The sequence below is a fragment of the Vulpes vulpes genome, chromosome 11, assembly GCF_048418805.1.
Source record: "Vulpes vulpes isolate BD-2025 chromosome 11, VulVul3, whole genome shotgun sequence".
Taxonomy (NCBI): Eukaryota; Metazoa; Chordata; class Mammalia; order Carnivora; family Canidae; genus Vulpes; species Vulpes vulpes.
Genome location: NC_132790.1, coordinates 42,559,320 through 42,571,659, shown reverse-complemented (window position 1 = coordinate 42,571,659; position 12,340 = coordinate 42,559,320).

Genomic DNA, 12,340 nt, shown 5'->3' with positions numbered 1-12,340 from the left:
CAATTAGAAACGACGGATACCCACCATTTGCTTCAACGTGGGTGGGTATTATGACTGGAGGGTATTATGCTGAGTGAAGTAAGTTAATCGGAGAAAGACAGTCTTTATATGGTTTCATTCATTCAGGAAATATAAAAAATATAAAAAATAGTGAAAGGGAATAAAGGGGAAAGGAGAGAAAATGAGTGGGAAATAGCAGTGAGGGGGACAGAACATGAGAGACACCTAACTCTGAGAAATGAACAAGGGGTGGTGGAAAGGGAGGTGGGAGGGGGGTTGGGGTGACTGGGTGATGGGCACTGAGGGGGAACTTGACAGGATGAACACTGGGTGTTATGCTACATGTTGACAAATCAAACTCCAATAAAAAAATACAAACGAAAACAAAAAACAACAGGTCATGCCTCAAGAAATCAACACTTTTATTTTATTTTGTTTCGCACTAGGTTTTTATTCTGCTGTTTTTATCTCTATGCTGTTTCTCAGCGTTTTATCTCAGAGTTTTTGAATGCTCTCCTCTAACCACCAATAAAAACACAATAAACAGCGTAACAGTGAAGAATCTTGATATAGACATGGAGGCACATTAGCAGCAAGGCATCCAAGGACACCGAGATAAAGGGGAGAGAAGCATGAAGTGGCTGGCAAACGGGGCTCAGAATGACAAATTTACAGTGGTGGAGACTGTGGAGTAGAGGGTGGGTAGGCTGTGACCTAAATTCAGTCTGCTAAATTTCAGATGTTCTTGGACTACCAAATAGGTGTGTTCATATCCAGTTACAAATATAAGAAATGCTTAGGATGGTTTCTTAAACGGAGTAAATGTTAAATGCATATTCTTCAAACAAACCAACGAATGAACAGAGGAGAAATCAAGTATCTGGTATCAGCATATAGAAATCATGAAATCTTATAATTTAAAGGGGACCTGTAAAGTCCCTTTGTCTACCCCCCCCCATGAGTGATTTCAGCTTGAGCACCTCAGAGTTGCAGGATTGAATTAGAAGCCAGTTAAGAAAGACAGAAAAAGGAGCCAACACTGATACATAAATTTTTCTAAGGAGTACAAAATGTTTGAGAATAACGGCTAGCTGAAGGATGGGTTTTAGCAAAATAATTCTCTCCTATCAAGGGAGAACTGGAAAGGACCCCAAAGAGATCATTCATCATGTCATCTCTCCTCTGGCTGTAAAATACAGAAGTTACTAGTTAATACCAACAATATTCTGTATTTGTATAGTACTTTCAATTCCCAAAGTACATTCCAAGACATGATCTCCATTAATCCTCGCAAGGCAGTAGGTGTTATTTCCTGAGGTCAAAAGAAGGAACTAGTCCAGAAGTGACGGTTGCCTGTTGACTTATAGAAATTCAGTGACCTCATGTTAGAAGTATGGAATGCCCTAATTAACGATTATTCCATAAAAGTACACATTCATTCATGGAATGAATATATCATGGGGAGAGTTGTTGAGAATTAATGGCTACCTTGCCTCTTTGAAGCTGTAATTCATCAGTATTAATTTGGATAGTATCTTTCTCTCCTCCTCCCAGGATGATGGCAAGGACAGACACAAAGGTGCTTCCAGACAGTTATCCAAGTGGGGAGGAGAGGGAAAGTGGAGAGTGGCTCTTCCTTGGCGATGATTTCTTAGGGGCTGGGAGGTGTGGGGTGCCTATGTGTTCTGGGCTATGCCTTGCACCTGTGCACTACTTGTAGGTAATGTTTGGGGACAGGCCTTAGATAGGGTTGCAGCTGTCAGGGGCCAGAGTGATGGCTATGAGAGGGAGAGGGATAAGCCCAAGCCAAACAGCAAGCTAACTGGTGGTGAAAGACTGGCCCAAGGGGCACCTGGGTGGCTCAATGGTTGAGTGTCTGCATTTGGTTCAGGGCATGATCCCGGGGTTCTGGGATCAAGTTCTACATCAGACTCTGTGCATGGAGCCTGCTTCTCCCTCTGCCTATGTCTCTGCCTCTCTTTGTGTGTCTCTCATAAATAAGTAAATAAATTAATAAATAAATAAATTTTAAACAAGAAAAGAAAGACTTACCCAAGAGCCACAGTGGACAGCATAAAAAACAAGGGTATAAGGGCCAATGGTCTTTCACTTCCATTTCCCTCAACCGCATAACCTCATAGCTCTGGGATTTGGATACAGACCATAGGAGATGAAAGGATATTTTTATTTTTTATTTATTTATTTATTTTTTAATTTTTATTTATTTATGATAGTCACAGAGAGAGAGAGAGAGAGAGAGAGAGAGAGAGAGAGGCAGAGACACAGGCAGAGGGAGAAGCAGGCTCCATGCACCGGGAGCCTGATGTGGGATTCGATCCCGGGTCTCCAGGATCGTGCCCTGGGCCAAAGGCAGGCGCCAAACCACTGCGCCACCCAGGGATCCCTGAAAGGATATTTTTAAAAATAATTTTAAAATATTAGACTTGTGGCAAATTTTGATAAGTGGATATTTGATTTGATTTAGAAATATAAACACGTGATGTTTCTTGCACTTGGGGTGTCAAGGGGGCAGTTGTATGTCCGTTAGGCTCTAGTCAATAAGTATTTGCTGAGTACCTACTAAGACAGGTGTTGGGGATGTAGCAAGAAAAAAGGCAGAAATGGTTTCTTTGAACAGCTTGTTACATCTGCCAGGGAAGACAGACAATTAAACAAAGGATAACAATGCAGTGTGCTGAGTGTTATAATAGAGAACTACAGGGATCTGAGACATCGGAGAACATGGGTGCATAACACGGTCTAAGGGCCAGGAAAGCATCCCCACAGAAGCCACATTTAAGCTGAGATGTGAAGCCTTCCATCCTGTATCACACAACACTTTTTCCACCACTAAGTTATGCACATAACACAGCTGTGCAGGATTCGCTTTTTTTTTTTAAAAAAGGTTTTATTTATTTATTCATGAGACACACACACACACACCCAGAGGCAAAGACATAGGCTAAGGGAAAGGCAGGCTCCTTGTGGGGAACCTGATGCAAGACTAGATCCCAGGACCCCGGGATCACGCCCTGAGCCAAAGGCAGACGTTCAACCACTGAGCCACCCGGGTGCCCTGAGAGTCACTGTTTATAAATCTTTCACTCAACACTGAGCTCCGGGAGGTCTTGGGGCATGGTGTAATTTATTATTTTTTTCTTAAGATTTTATTTTATTTTATTTTATTTTATTTTATTTTATTTTATTTTATTTTATTTTATTTTATTTTATTTTAATTTTATTTTGGAGGCCCGCTGGGATAAGATTTTATTTTTAAGTAATCTCTACACTCAACAATGGGGCTCGAACTTACAACCACAAGATCAAGAGTTGTGCACTTCCCGGACTGAGTCATCCAGGTACCCCTAAATTACTATCATTTAAAAAACAAAGGCTGTGTCCCCAACATCTCTTGCCAAGCTTCTACAAATAGTAGGCTTTGAAGTGAAAAAAAAAAAACAAACAAACGAATGAATGAAGGTATATATGGCGGAAACGCAGCGCTCATCTCAAAGGACTCAGGTTAGATGCTGCATCCGAGGTAACCAGGGCCACTGCAATGCCCACTTGCGCGCAGCCAGGTGACAAACACCTGCTTATTGAGGCTACACTGCCCCTGTGAGGGCAAGCCATGTAATGCCAGGTTGGGCCCGACACCAATGCCCGCTGTGGCGCTGGCTCCAGGCTGCTGAGCGCTCTAGCGAGGCGGGCTCCCGGATGAAGAAGAGAAAGTCCCCGCATCCTCACGGTCCCTTTACTCAGGCAGCCACCAGCCTTACTGCAAAGCAAGGGCATGCAGTTTTCTCTTATAAGTGGCAGGTCAGGTGAGAAACTGAACTGCATGTTCACGGCATAACTGTAGGGATGCAGGGAAATTGTGTCACATCCCTTTCCTCATAACTAGGCTAGAGAGGAGGGCTCTGGCCCTGCCCTCCTGCTCCCATAGCCCTAAAGTAGCCTCGTGTTGTCAGTTAGGGCTACTGTAACAAAATGCCAAGGATGAGGCGGAACTTTGGGGTGCCTGGGTTGCTTAGTGGGTTAAGTGTCTGCCTTGGACTCAGACTCCTGGGATAGAGCCTTGTGTCAGACTCCACGGGGAGTCCGCTTTTCCCCTCTCTCTCTGCATCCTGCTCATGCTCTCTCACTCGCTCTTTCTCTTTCCCTTAAATAAATAAATAAAATCTTTTTTAAAATGCAGAAATTTCTTCTTCACAGTTTTGGAGGATGAAAGTCTAAGATCAGGGTGCCAGCATGGTCAGCTTCTGGTGAGGGCCCTTTTCTTGGATTGCAGATGATCATCTTCTTGCTATATCCTCATTGGAGAGAGAGGGAGAGAGAGATGATCTCTTTTATGTCTCTTTCTTTTTCTTTCTTTCTTTCTTTCTTTCTTTCTTTCTTTCTTTCTTTCTTTCTTTCTTTCTTTCTTTCTTTCTTCTTTCCTTCCTTCCTTCCTTCTTTCTTCTTTCTTTCTTTCTTTCTTTCTTTCTTTCTTTCTTTCTTTCTTTCTTTCTTTTTTAGAGAGACAAGGGAGGGGTGGAGGGAGAGAGAATCTCAAGCCAGCTCCACACTAGGTGTGGGAGACATGGGGCACAATCTCACAATCCTGAGATCATGAATGGAGCCAAAATCTAGAGTCAGACATTTACCCAACTGAGCCATCCAGGTGCCCCCTAGATCTCTTCTTACAAGAGTACTAAGCTCACCCACAAGGGCTCTACCCTCATGACCTAATCAACCTTCCCAAGGTCCCAGCTCCCCCCCCCCTTTTTTTTAAGATTTTATTTATTTAATTCATGAGAGACACAGAGAGAGAGACAGAGACATAAACAGAAGGAGAAACAGGCCCAATGTGGGACTTGATCCCGGGACTCTAGGATCACACCCTGAGCCAAAGGCAGATGCTTGGGCAGCCCGGGTGGCTCAGGGGTTTAGCGCCTGCCTTCCCGCCCAGGGTGTGATCCTGGAGTCCCAGGATCGAGTCCCATGTCAGGCTCCCTGCATGGCACCTGCTTCTCCCTCTGCCTGTGTCTCTGTCTCTCTCTCTCTGTGTCTCTCATGAATTAAATAAATAAAATCTTTAAAAAAAAAAAAAAAGAAAGAAAGAAAGAGGCAGACGCTGAACTGCAGAGCCACCCAGGCGTCCCTAGGTCCCAGCTCCTCATATTACCACACCGGGGAACCACACTGGGGATTAGAGCTCCAACATATGAATTTCTGGGGGCAGGGGCGGTGGACACAAACGTTCAATCCCTAGCAACCATCTTGTATGAACACTGTGTTGATGCACCCAGCTCTCACAGAGTGTGGACTCCCTTGCCTGAGACCTTCTCATCAGTGTCACTGCTTTTCTCCCCTCCCGGGTGCTTTCAACTGGTAAGCTCTGTTAGACCCTTGGAAGGGAATAATGTGCCAGCACCCAGGGCCCCTTCCTCACTGAGTGTTGCAGCCAAAGTCCCCCAAACTTCTGTTTTGACCGTGGTGCTGTGGCTTGATAGACTGGGAGCCAGAAGAACTGGGTTCTACCCCTGCTCTCCCGATTCTATGCATTAGACCTCAGGTTAGTTGATTAATTTCTTGGGACCTCTGTTAGCTCATCTACAAAATAAATACGAGAATATCTTACCCATCTTGCAGGACTGTTGAAAGAATCAAATGGCATGCTGAACGTACTTTGTAAACTTTAAAGCCCTATACACGTACAAAGTATTTTTACCAAGTGCTGCATGCTCCAACACATATGAAATTATGATTCCACAGAAATGTCCCTTTATGCTATGGAATCCTTGTCTCTGCTTGCCAAACCACCTACCTGGGGGAATTATTGGCTTGTGTCCCTTTCACCCCATTCCTTCATTTCCTTCTGATTAGATCATCCAAACATCAGTGATGAGCAAAATTCAACATCAGAAAGAGAAAGGGCAGTAAATACTCTCACTGACCTAATTAATGAGTCATCTCCGGTCCAGCCACAAATGAAGACATTCGGGACATGTACATATTGTTCTCCTCTTACTCTCTACCTTTGCTCCTTCCCACCAATGCTCAGGGCTGAAAAATGGGTGGTTTTTCTTGTACTTTCCATATATGATTTATGCCTAATTTTACTGCTGGTGAGTCTCATGGCTTCACCAAACATCCTTCCTGAGAACTTGGATGCTAAGTCCCTGCCCCTTGTGAACTCTCTATTCCTGCCGACCCCCTGGACTCCTGCCAGCACCAGGCTTCTCCACACTGCTTTCCACGTGTCTGAACCCCAACCCCTCTGCCTCGCAGCCTAAAGCACAACTAGCCATGCTTCTTGTGTGGAACAGATTCTTCCTGAATGATAGAAGATGATGACAAGGGGATGAGGCAAAACACAAGATGGGAAACAATATGAAATCAAAAGGTTAAAGGCACAGACTCTAAAACACTCTGCTGTCCCTGCCACAATGATTATTTCACTTCTGGACATTCTCAGCTTTTTTAAAGCAGCTCTGGTTGCCATCATTTCCTAGACTTGCTTCATCTCCTCCCAGACAACTGTTTCTCTCAACTCTATCAGCATCAAACACACTCATTACCTGTCCTCCAGGCAGCTGGTCTGTAAGTCTGTTATGAAGAGAAATTTAGTTCTCCTTTTATCTGACACTAAGCTGAGAAGTAGCACAGGGTAATGATGGCAATCAAGGGTTTCAAAGGCAGTCTGCCCTGGTTTCTTTTTCTTTTTTTCTTTTTAAAATTTTATTTATTTATTCATGAGAGAGAGAAAGAGAGAGAAAAAGAGAGAGTAAGAGAGAGAGGGAGAGGCAGAGACACAGGCAGAGGGAGAAGCAGGCTCCATGCAGGGAGCCTAATGCGGAACTTGATCCCAGGACTCCAGGATCAGGACCTGAGCCGAAGGCAGACACTCGACCGCTAAGCCACCCCTGCCCCAGTTTCAATCTGATCTTCACAGCTGACTAGCTGTCTGATCTTAAGAAGTCACCCACTCTCTCTTATAATTGTCCCATCTGAAAACTCGGACTAATCACAGCCCCCAGTGGCTGCTCTGATCATGAGGGTAATATGAGGAATATAACATGTGTGTAAGATGCTCACACCTGCTCTTGGTCAAAAGTTAGCACCCAATGAAAGATAGGTGTTATTCTCTCTCAACTTTCTCCTTCCTAGACTAGCCTAGAACAGCAGGTCTCAAATTTTAACACACATCAGAATTATGTGGAAGGCTTATTACGTGACAGAACTGAGGGGACCCAATCCTAGAATTTCTTAATCCATAGATCTGGGATGGGGCTGCAGAATTTGCATTTCTCACAAGTTCCCAGAAGTTGCTTTGAAGAGAGTCCAAGAATCATACTCTGAGAATCACCGACCTGTTATTTTTTTTCACTTAAAAAATACTATTTATTTTCTTAACATAAGAGCCATCAATCCTTGCTTCCCACCCTTAGGAACAAGTAGAAGTTTCAACTTGTATTTTGTATAAAGCCTTCCTTGATCAAATTCCACAAGCGGAAAAGAATATATTTACTATGCTCCCTGTTCTGTAAGAAAGAAGAAGAAACACAAATTTAGACATGTATCTCCACTTCTTGCAAAAAAGAAATTCAGGAAGGATAAACCAGAAACTGATAGAATTATTTACCTCGAGTGATTTGGAGAGGACAGTAGACAGGGTGACATTTCTCTGAGTATATTTTTGCCTATAGTTTTGACTTTTGGAAGCACGCTAGTATATTACATATTTAAAACATTAAAGTCAATCAACAAGTTTGGGGAGAGAAGCCTAGAACCGAATAAAGACAGAGATAAACAAAACTAACAATATATCAAGTGGTTGACAGAACTACACAGAAGACAAAAAAGGAGAATAAATCCAAGTCAGCTGGAAGACAGAACTTAGATATATACCTTGAATCTAAAGGGGAAAAGAAATACAAATGTTTTGATAGTGCTATGGGTGCAGCAATTCTGAGGCTATTTTGTGTATATTTTAGGATTGAGCAAATGAACAAATATAATGATGCTTCTGGGGGCCAGATTTTTCACTGTGGAAAAAAGGTGATACAATTTATGGAATAGGGGGGAAATTAGGAAGAACCTATGACATTTGCTTAGCAGGTACCAGGATGAAATCATGATTTAAAAAACAAAATTAAAAAGTAGGTACGGGGGATCTCTGGGTGGCGCAGCGGTTTGGCGCCTGCCTTTGGCCCAGGGCGTGATCCTGGAGACCCGGAATCGAATCCCACGTCAGGTTCCCAGTGCATGGAGCCTGCTTCTCCCTCTGCCTGTGTCTCTGCCTCTCTCTCTCTGTGACTATCATAAGTAAATAAAAATTAAAAAAAAAAAAAAGTAGGTAGGGGCATGTGGGTGGCTTGGTTGGTTAAGCATTGACTCTTGATCTTAGTTCATATCTTGATCTCTCAGGGTTGTGAGTTCAAGCCATGCATTGGGTTCCACGCTGGGTGTGGAGCTTACTTAAAATACACACACACACACACACACACACACACACACTGGAATATTACTCAGCCATTAGAAACGACAAATACCCACCATTTGCTTCAACGTGGATGGAACTGGAGGGTATTATGCTGAGAGAAGTAAGTCCATCAGAGAAGGACAAACATTATATGGTTTCACTCATTCAGGGAATATAAAAAATAGTGAAAGGGAATAAAGGGGAAAGGAGAGAAAATGAGTAGGAAATATCAGAGAGGATGAGAAACCATGAGAGACTCCTAACTCTGGGAGATGAACAAGGGGTGGTGGAAAGGGAGGTGGGTGGGGGGTAGGGGTGACTGGGTGAAGGGCACTGAAAGGGGCACTGGACGGAATGAGCACTGGGTAATATACTATATGTTTGCAAATCAAACTCCAATAAAAAATATACAAAACAATAAAATAAAAAGTAAATAAAAAATAATAAAAAATTAAAAAGTAATATATGTGTATGTATGTATATTTCCTTGCCCTGCATGCTGAAAATGTCCTGAAGTAAAGTTACCCCAGTAGCAATTGAACAATCTAGCACTAGAGCTTTTTGTGTCAATATCACTCCCTGTTTAGAATAAAAATAGCTGATTTTAAAGTATGAGATACGAGTAGAACCTTTTGTTGTTCCAGAAAATAATGAAACGCTTAAAAAAAAAAAGGTGGGGAGGGTCAGAAAGACAGAGGAAAAATACCTGAAGGGACTTCTATTAGCCAAATCACTGACGATTTGAGCAAAAATAATACGAGAGAATGACAGAAATGAATTATGGCACTGGAGGAAGAAAACACAAAAATCTGTGAGTTCTTAATGATACTTAAAAAGGGGGAAAAGAAAGAAACATTTAAGGATGACAGAATAGCTTTTCTTTACGGTAGAACACCAACTAATAAATATAGAGGTAATAATAGAATTAGAAAATCACCAATTTGGGGCACTTGGGTGGCTCTGTGGTGGAGCGTCTGCCTTTGGTTCAGATCGTGATCCCGGGGCCCAGATCCCTGCTAGGAGCCTGCTTCTCCCTCTGCCTGTGTCTCTGCCTCTCTCTGTGTGTCTCATGAATAAATAAATAAATAAATAAAATCTTAAAAAAAAAAAAAGAAAATCACCATTTTAAACCATCATAGTATTATTTGGTTCAGGTAAGAATTATCAAGGGATACTAAAACCATTAGGTGAAAGTTTGTTGGGGATGAGCATATTTACACAGTCTGAAAATTTGTTCTCCTAGATTCTTAACTACAAAGGGAAAGAAAGTACTTTTACAGTAGACAACACTGTAGCTAAATGATCACAGACCAACTGGTATCATGTTTTCTGCAAAGATACTCTCAGAAGGGCAAAACACCACTTATGTAACATTCTTGCCAAAAATGTATAACCTGAATCTACATAGTTGACAAACTGGTCTGTAATTTTCAAAAATCTCAACCTCAGAAGAGACAAAGAAACGCTGGGGAACCATTCCAGATTAAGGGACACTCAAGAGCTAAACGCAAAGCATGATTATTGATTAGATGCCCAATAGGAAAGAAAAATCCAACATAACTAAAAAAGATATTATTGGAACAAAAGAAAAAATCTGTAAATGAACTACATATCACATAATACTATTATATCACCATTAAATGTTCTAAATGATGAGTGCTCCCTGTAAAAGAATGTCTCTTTTCTTAAAAGATAGATGCTCAAGTATTTAGTAGTGAATGGACATGATGTCTGCAACTTGTTCTCAAATGATTTAGCAAAACTAATGACAATAACATAGTAATATATGGAGAGAGATGAAGCAAATGTGGTAAAGCATTAGCAATTGGTCAATCTCAGTGAAAGCCTTCACTTTCAACACCTACAGAGTTCCGTGCTCCAATTTGCAATTCTTTTGTAAGTTTGGAACTTTTGCAAATTAATGATGTGAAACAAAATTTTTAAGTCTATAGGTGAATTTCTCTTCCTAACTAGCTGGCATAAAAAAATTATTCTTCCTTTAAACCCAGTATTATTTTATCATTACCTTTTTTTTTTGTTATTATTAACATGAGACAGGAGCTCAAAGGAGAGTTCTAGGCTAAAGAAATGGGATTGTTGGAGTACCTGGATAGCTCAGTGGATAGCTTTCAGCTCAGGTGGTGATCCAGGGGTACCGGGATTCAAGTCCCATGTCGGGCTCCCCAGAGGGAGTCTGCTTCTCCCTCTGCCTATGTCTTTGCTTCTCTCTCTGTCACCTCATGAGTACATAAATAAAATTAAAAAAAAAAGAAATGGATTTGTCAGATGGTGTTACCCCCTTGAGAATTTTGGGAGGAGCTTAGAAAATAAGAGTGACACTTATGAAGGACACTAAGAGTAAATGGTGGGAGAACCCAGAGGAGCTACGTCCTAGAAGAACCCAGAGTGGGTGGGGAGTGGCGGAGAAGGACAAAATTTCAGTATGCAAGCCATGGTCAAGCCATGGATGTGAAATGCCTCAAGGAGTAAAGCAGACACCTGCAAAATCCACTGGATTTGGTAAATAGGTGGTCCTTGGTGACCTGTGCAATAGTAATTTCCAGGAGAGGTGAGCAGGGTCGGTGATGAAACCACACTGTGCTGCATGAAGGGGTAATTAGTAGGGAGTGAAATGTGTTGAGTCCACTCTTCCTATAAGCCTATTTTGAAGAATAAGAGAAAATGCAATAGTATCTGTCACAACAGTTGGGCAAAGGCAGAGTTTAAATTTTTGATTTAAAAAAATGCTTATTTATTTATGAGAGAGTGAGCATGAGTATATACACACACACACTGGGAGAAGGGCAGAGGGAGAGAATCTTCAAGCAGACTCCCTGCTGAACGTGGAACCTGACAGGGCTGGATCTCACCACCTGATCATGACCTGAGCCGAAACTAGGAGCTGGATATTTAACTGACTGAGCCACCCAGGGAAATGTGATTAGGTAGCTATTGTTTTTCATTTCATTGTTGTTGTTGTTGTTGTTGTTGTTGTGTGTGGGTTTGCTTGTTTGTTTTGGTCCGTTTGTAAATATTGTGGCAAAGATTCATTTAGCAGTTATTCATCAAAGGCGTACCACGTGGCAGATCCTCTCTAGGATGCGGCAATGTTCCAGTGACCAGGAGACCCAGCTGTGGCCAAGAATGTTCTCTACAGCTGCTGGCAGGGGACTGGGCAGCTACACAGGATCACGTGGGTTTTCCTGTTTGGGGGCAGGGGGGTGGGACGGAGGGGTGGAAAGCCCATCCACACAGACATCATGGACTCTGGCTGTAGTTTGAATTGTAAAACATGTCAATGGAAATCAGTTGGCAAGGATCACAATGAGATAGATCCCTGTTGAGAACAGTTTTATCGGAATCTAATTTTCCACTAGGTGACAGCAGAGCCCGTTGCATTATTTTAATCATTCTTCTTGAACAAATAGTGTTTAAGAACCTTCTGAAAGAAGACACCCTGTCTTTCTGGAGAGAGTATTTATTGCTAAAACTGTGATACAGGCCCTGAGATGTCATTGTTGCTCTCTTGAGATAACTAAATCCCAGATTTTTAAATGGATTTTAGTTTTTGACATACTAAGTCACTTGAATTTATAGACAAAACTACTAACATTTATTAAGCATTTACTATGTTCAAGCACTGTTATAAATGTGCAGATACTGTTTCTTAGAGATGTCCTCCAGTGAAGGGCTAAGGCTTCCCCAGGCCAGCTCCTGTAACCATAGCTCTAACTACATGAATATGTGCTCACAGCTTAACCGCACTGCCCAGGAGAGGAAGAAACTGATAAAGCATGGGCATGGTTTAGTCAAGGGCCTTTTACAGGGTTTTATTTTATCTTATTTTAAATATTTTATTTATTTATTCATGAG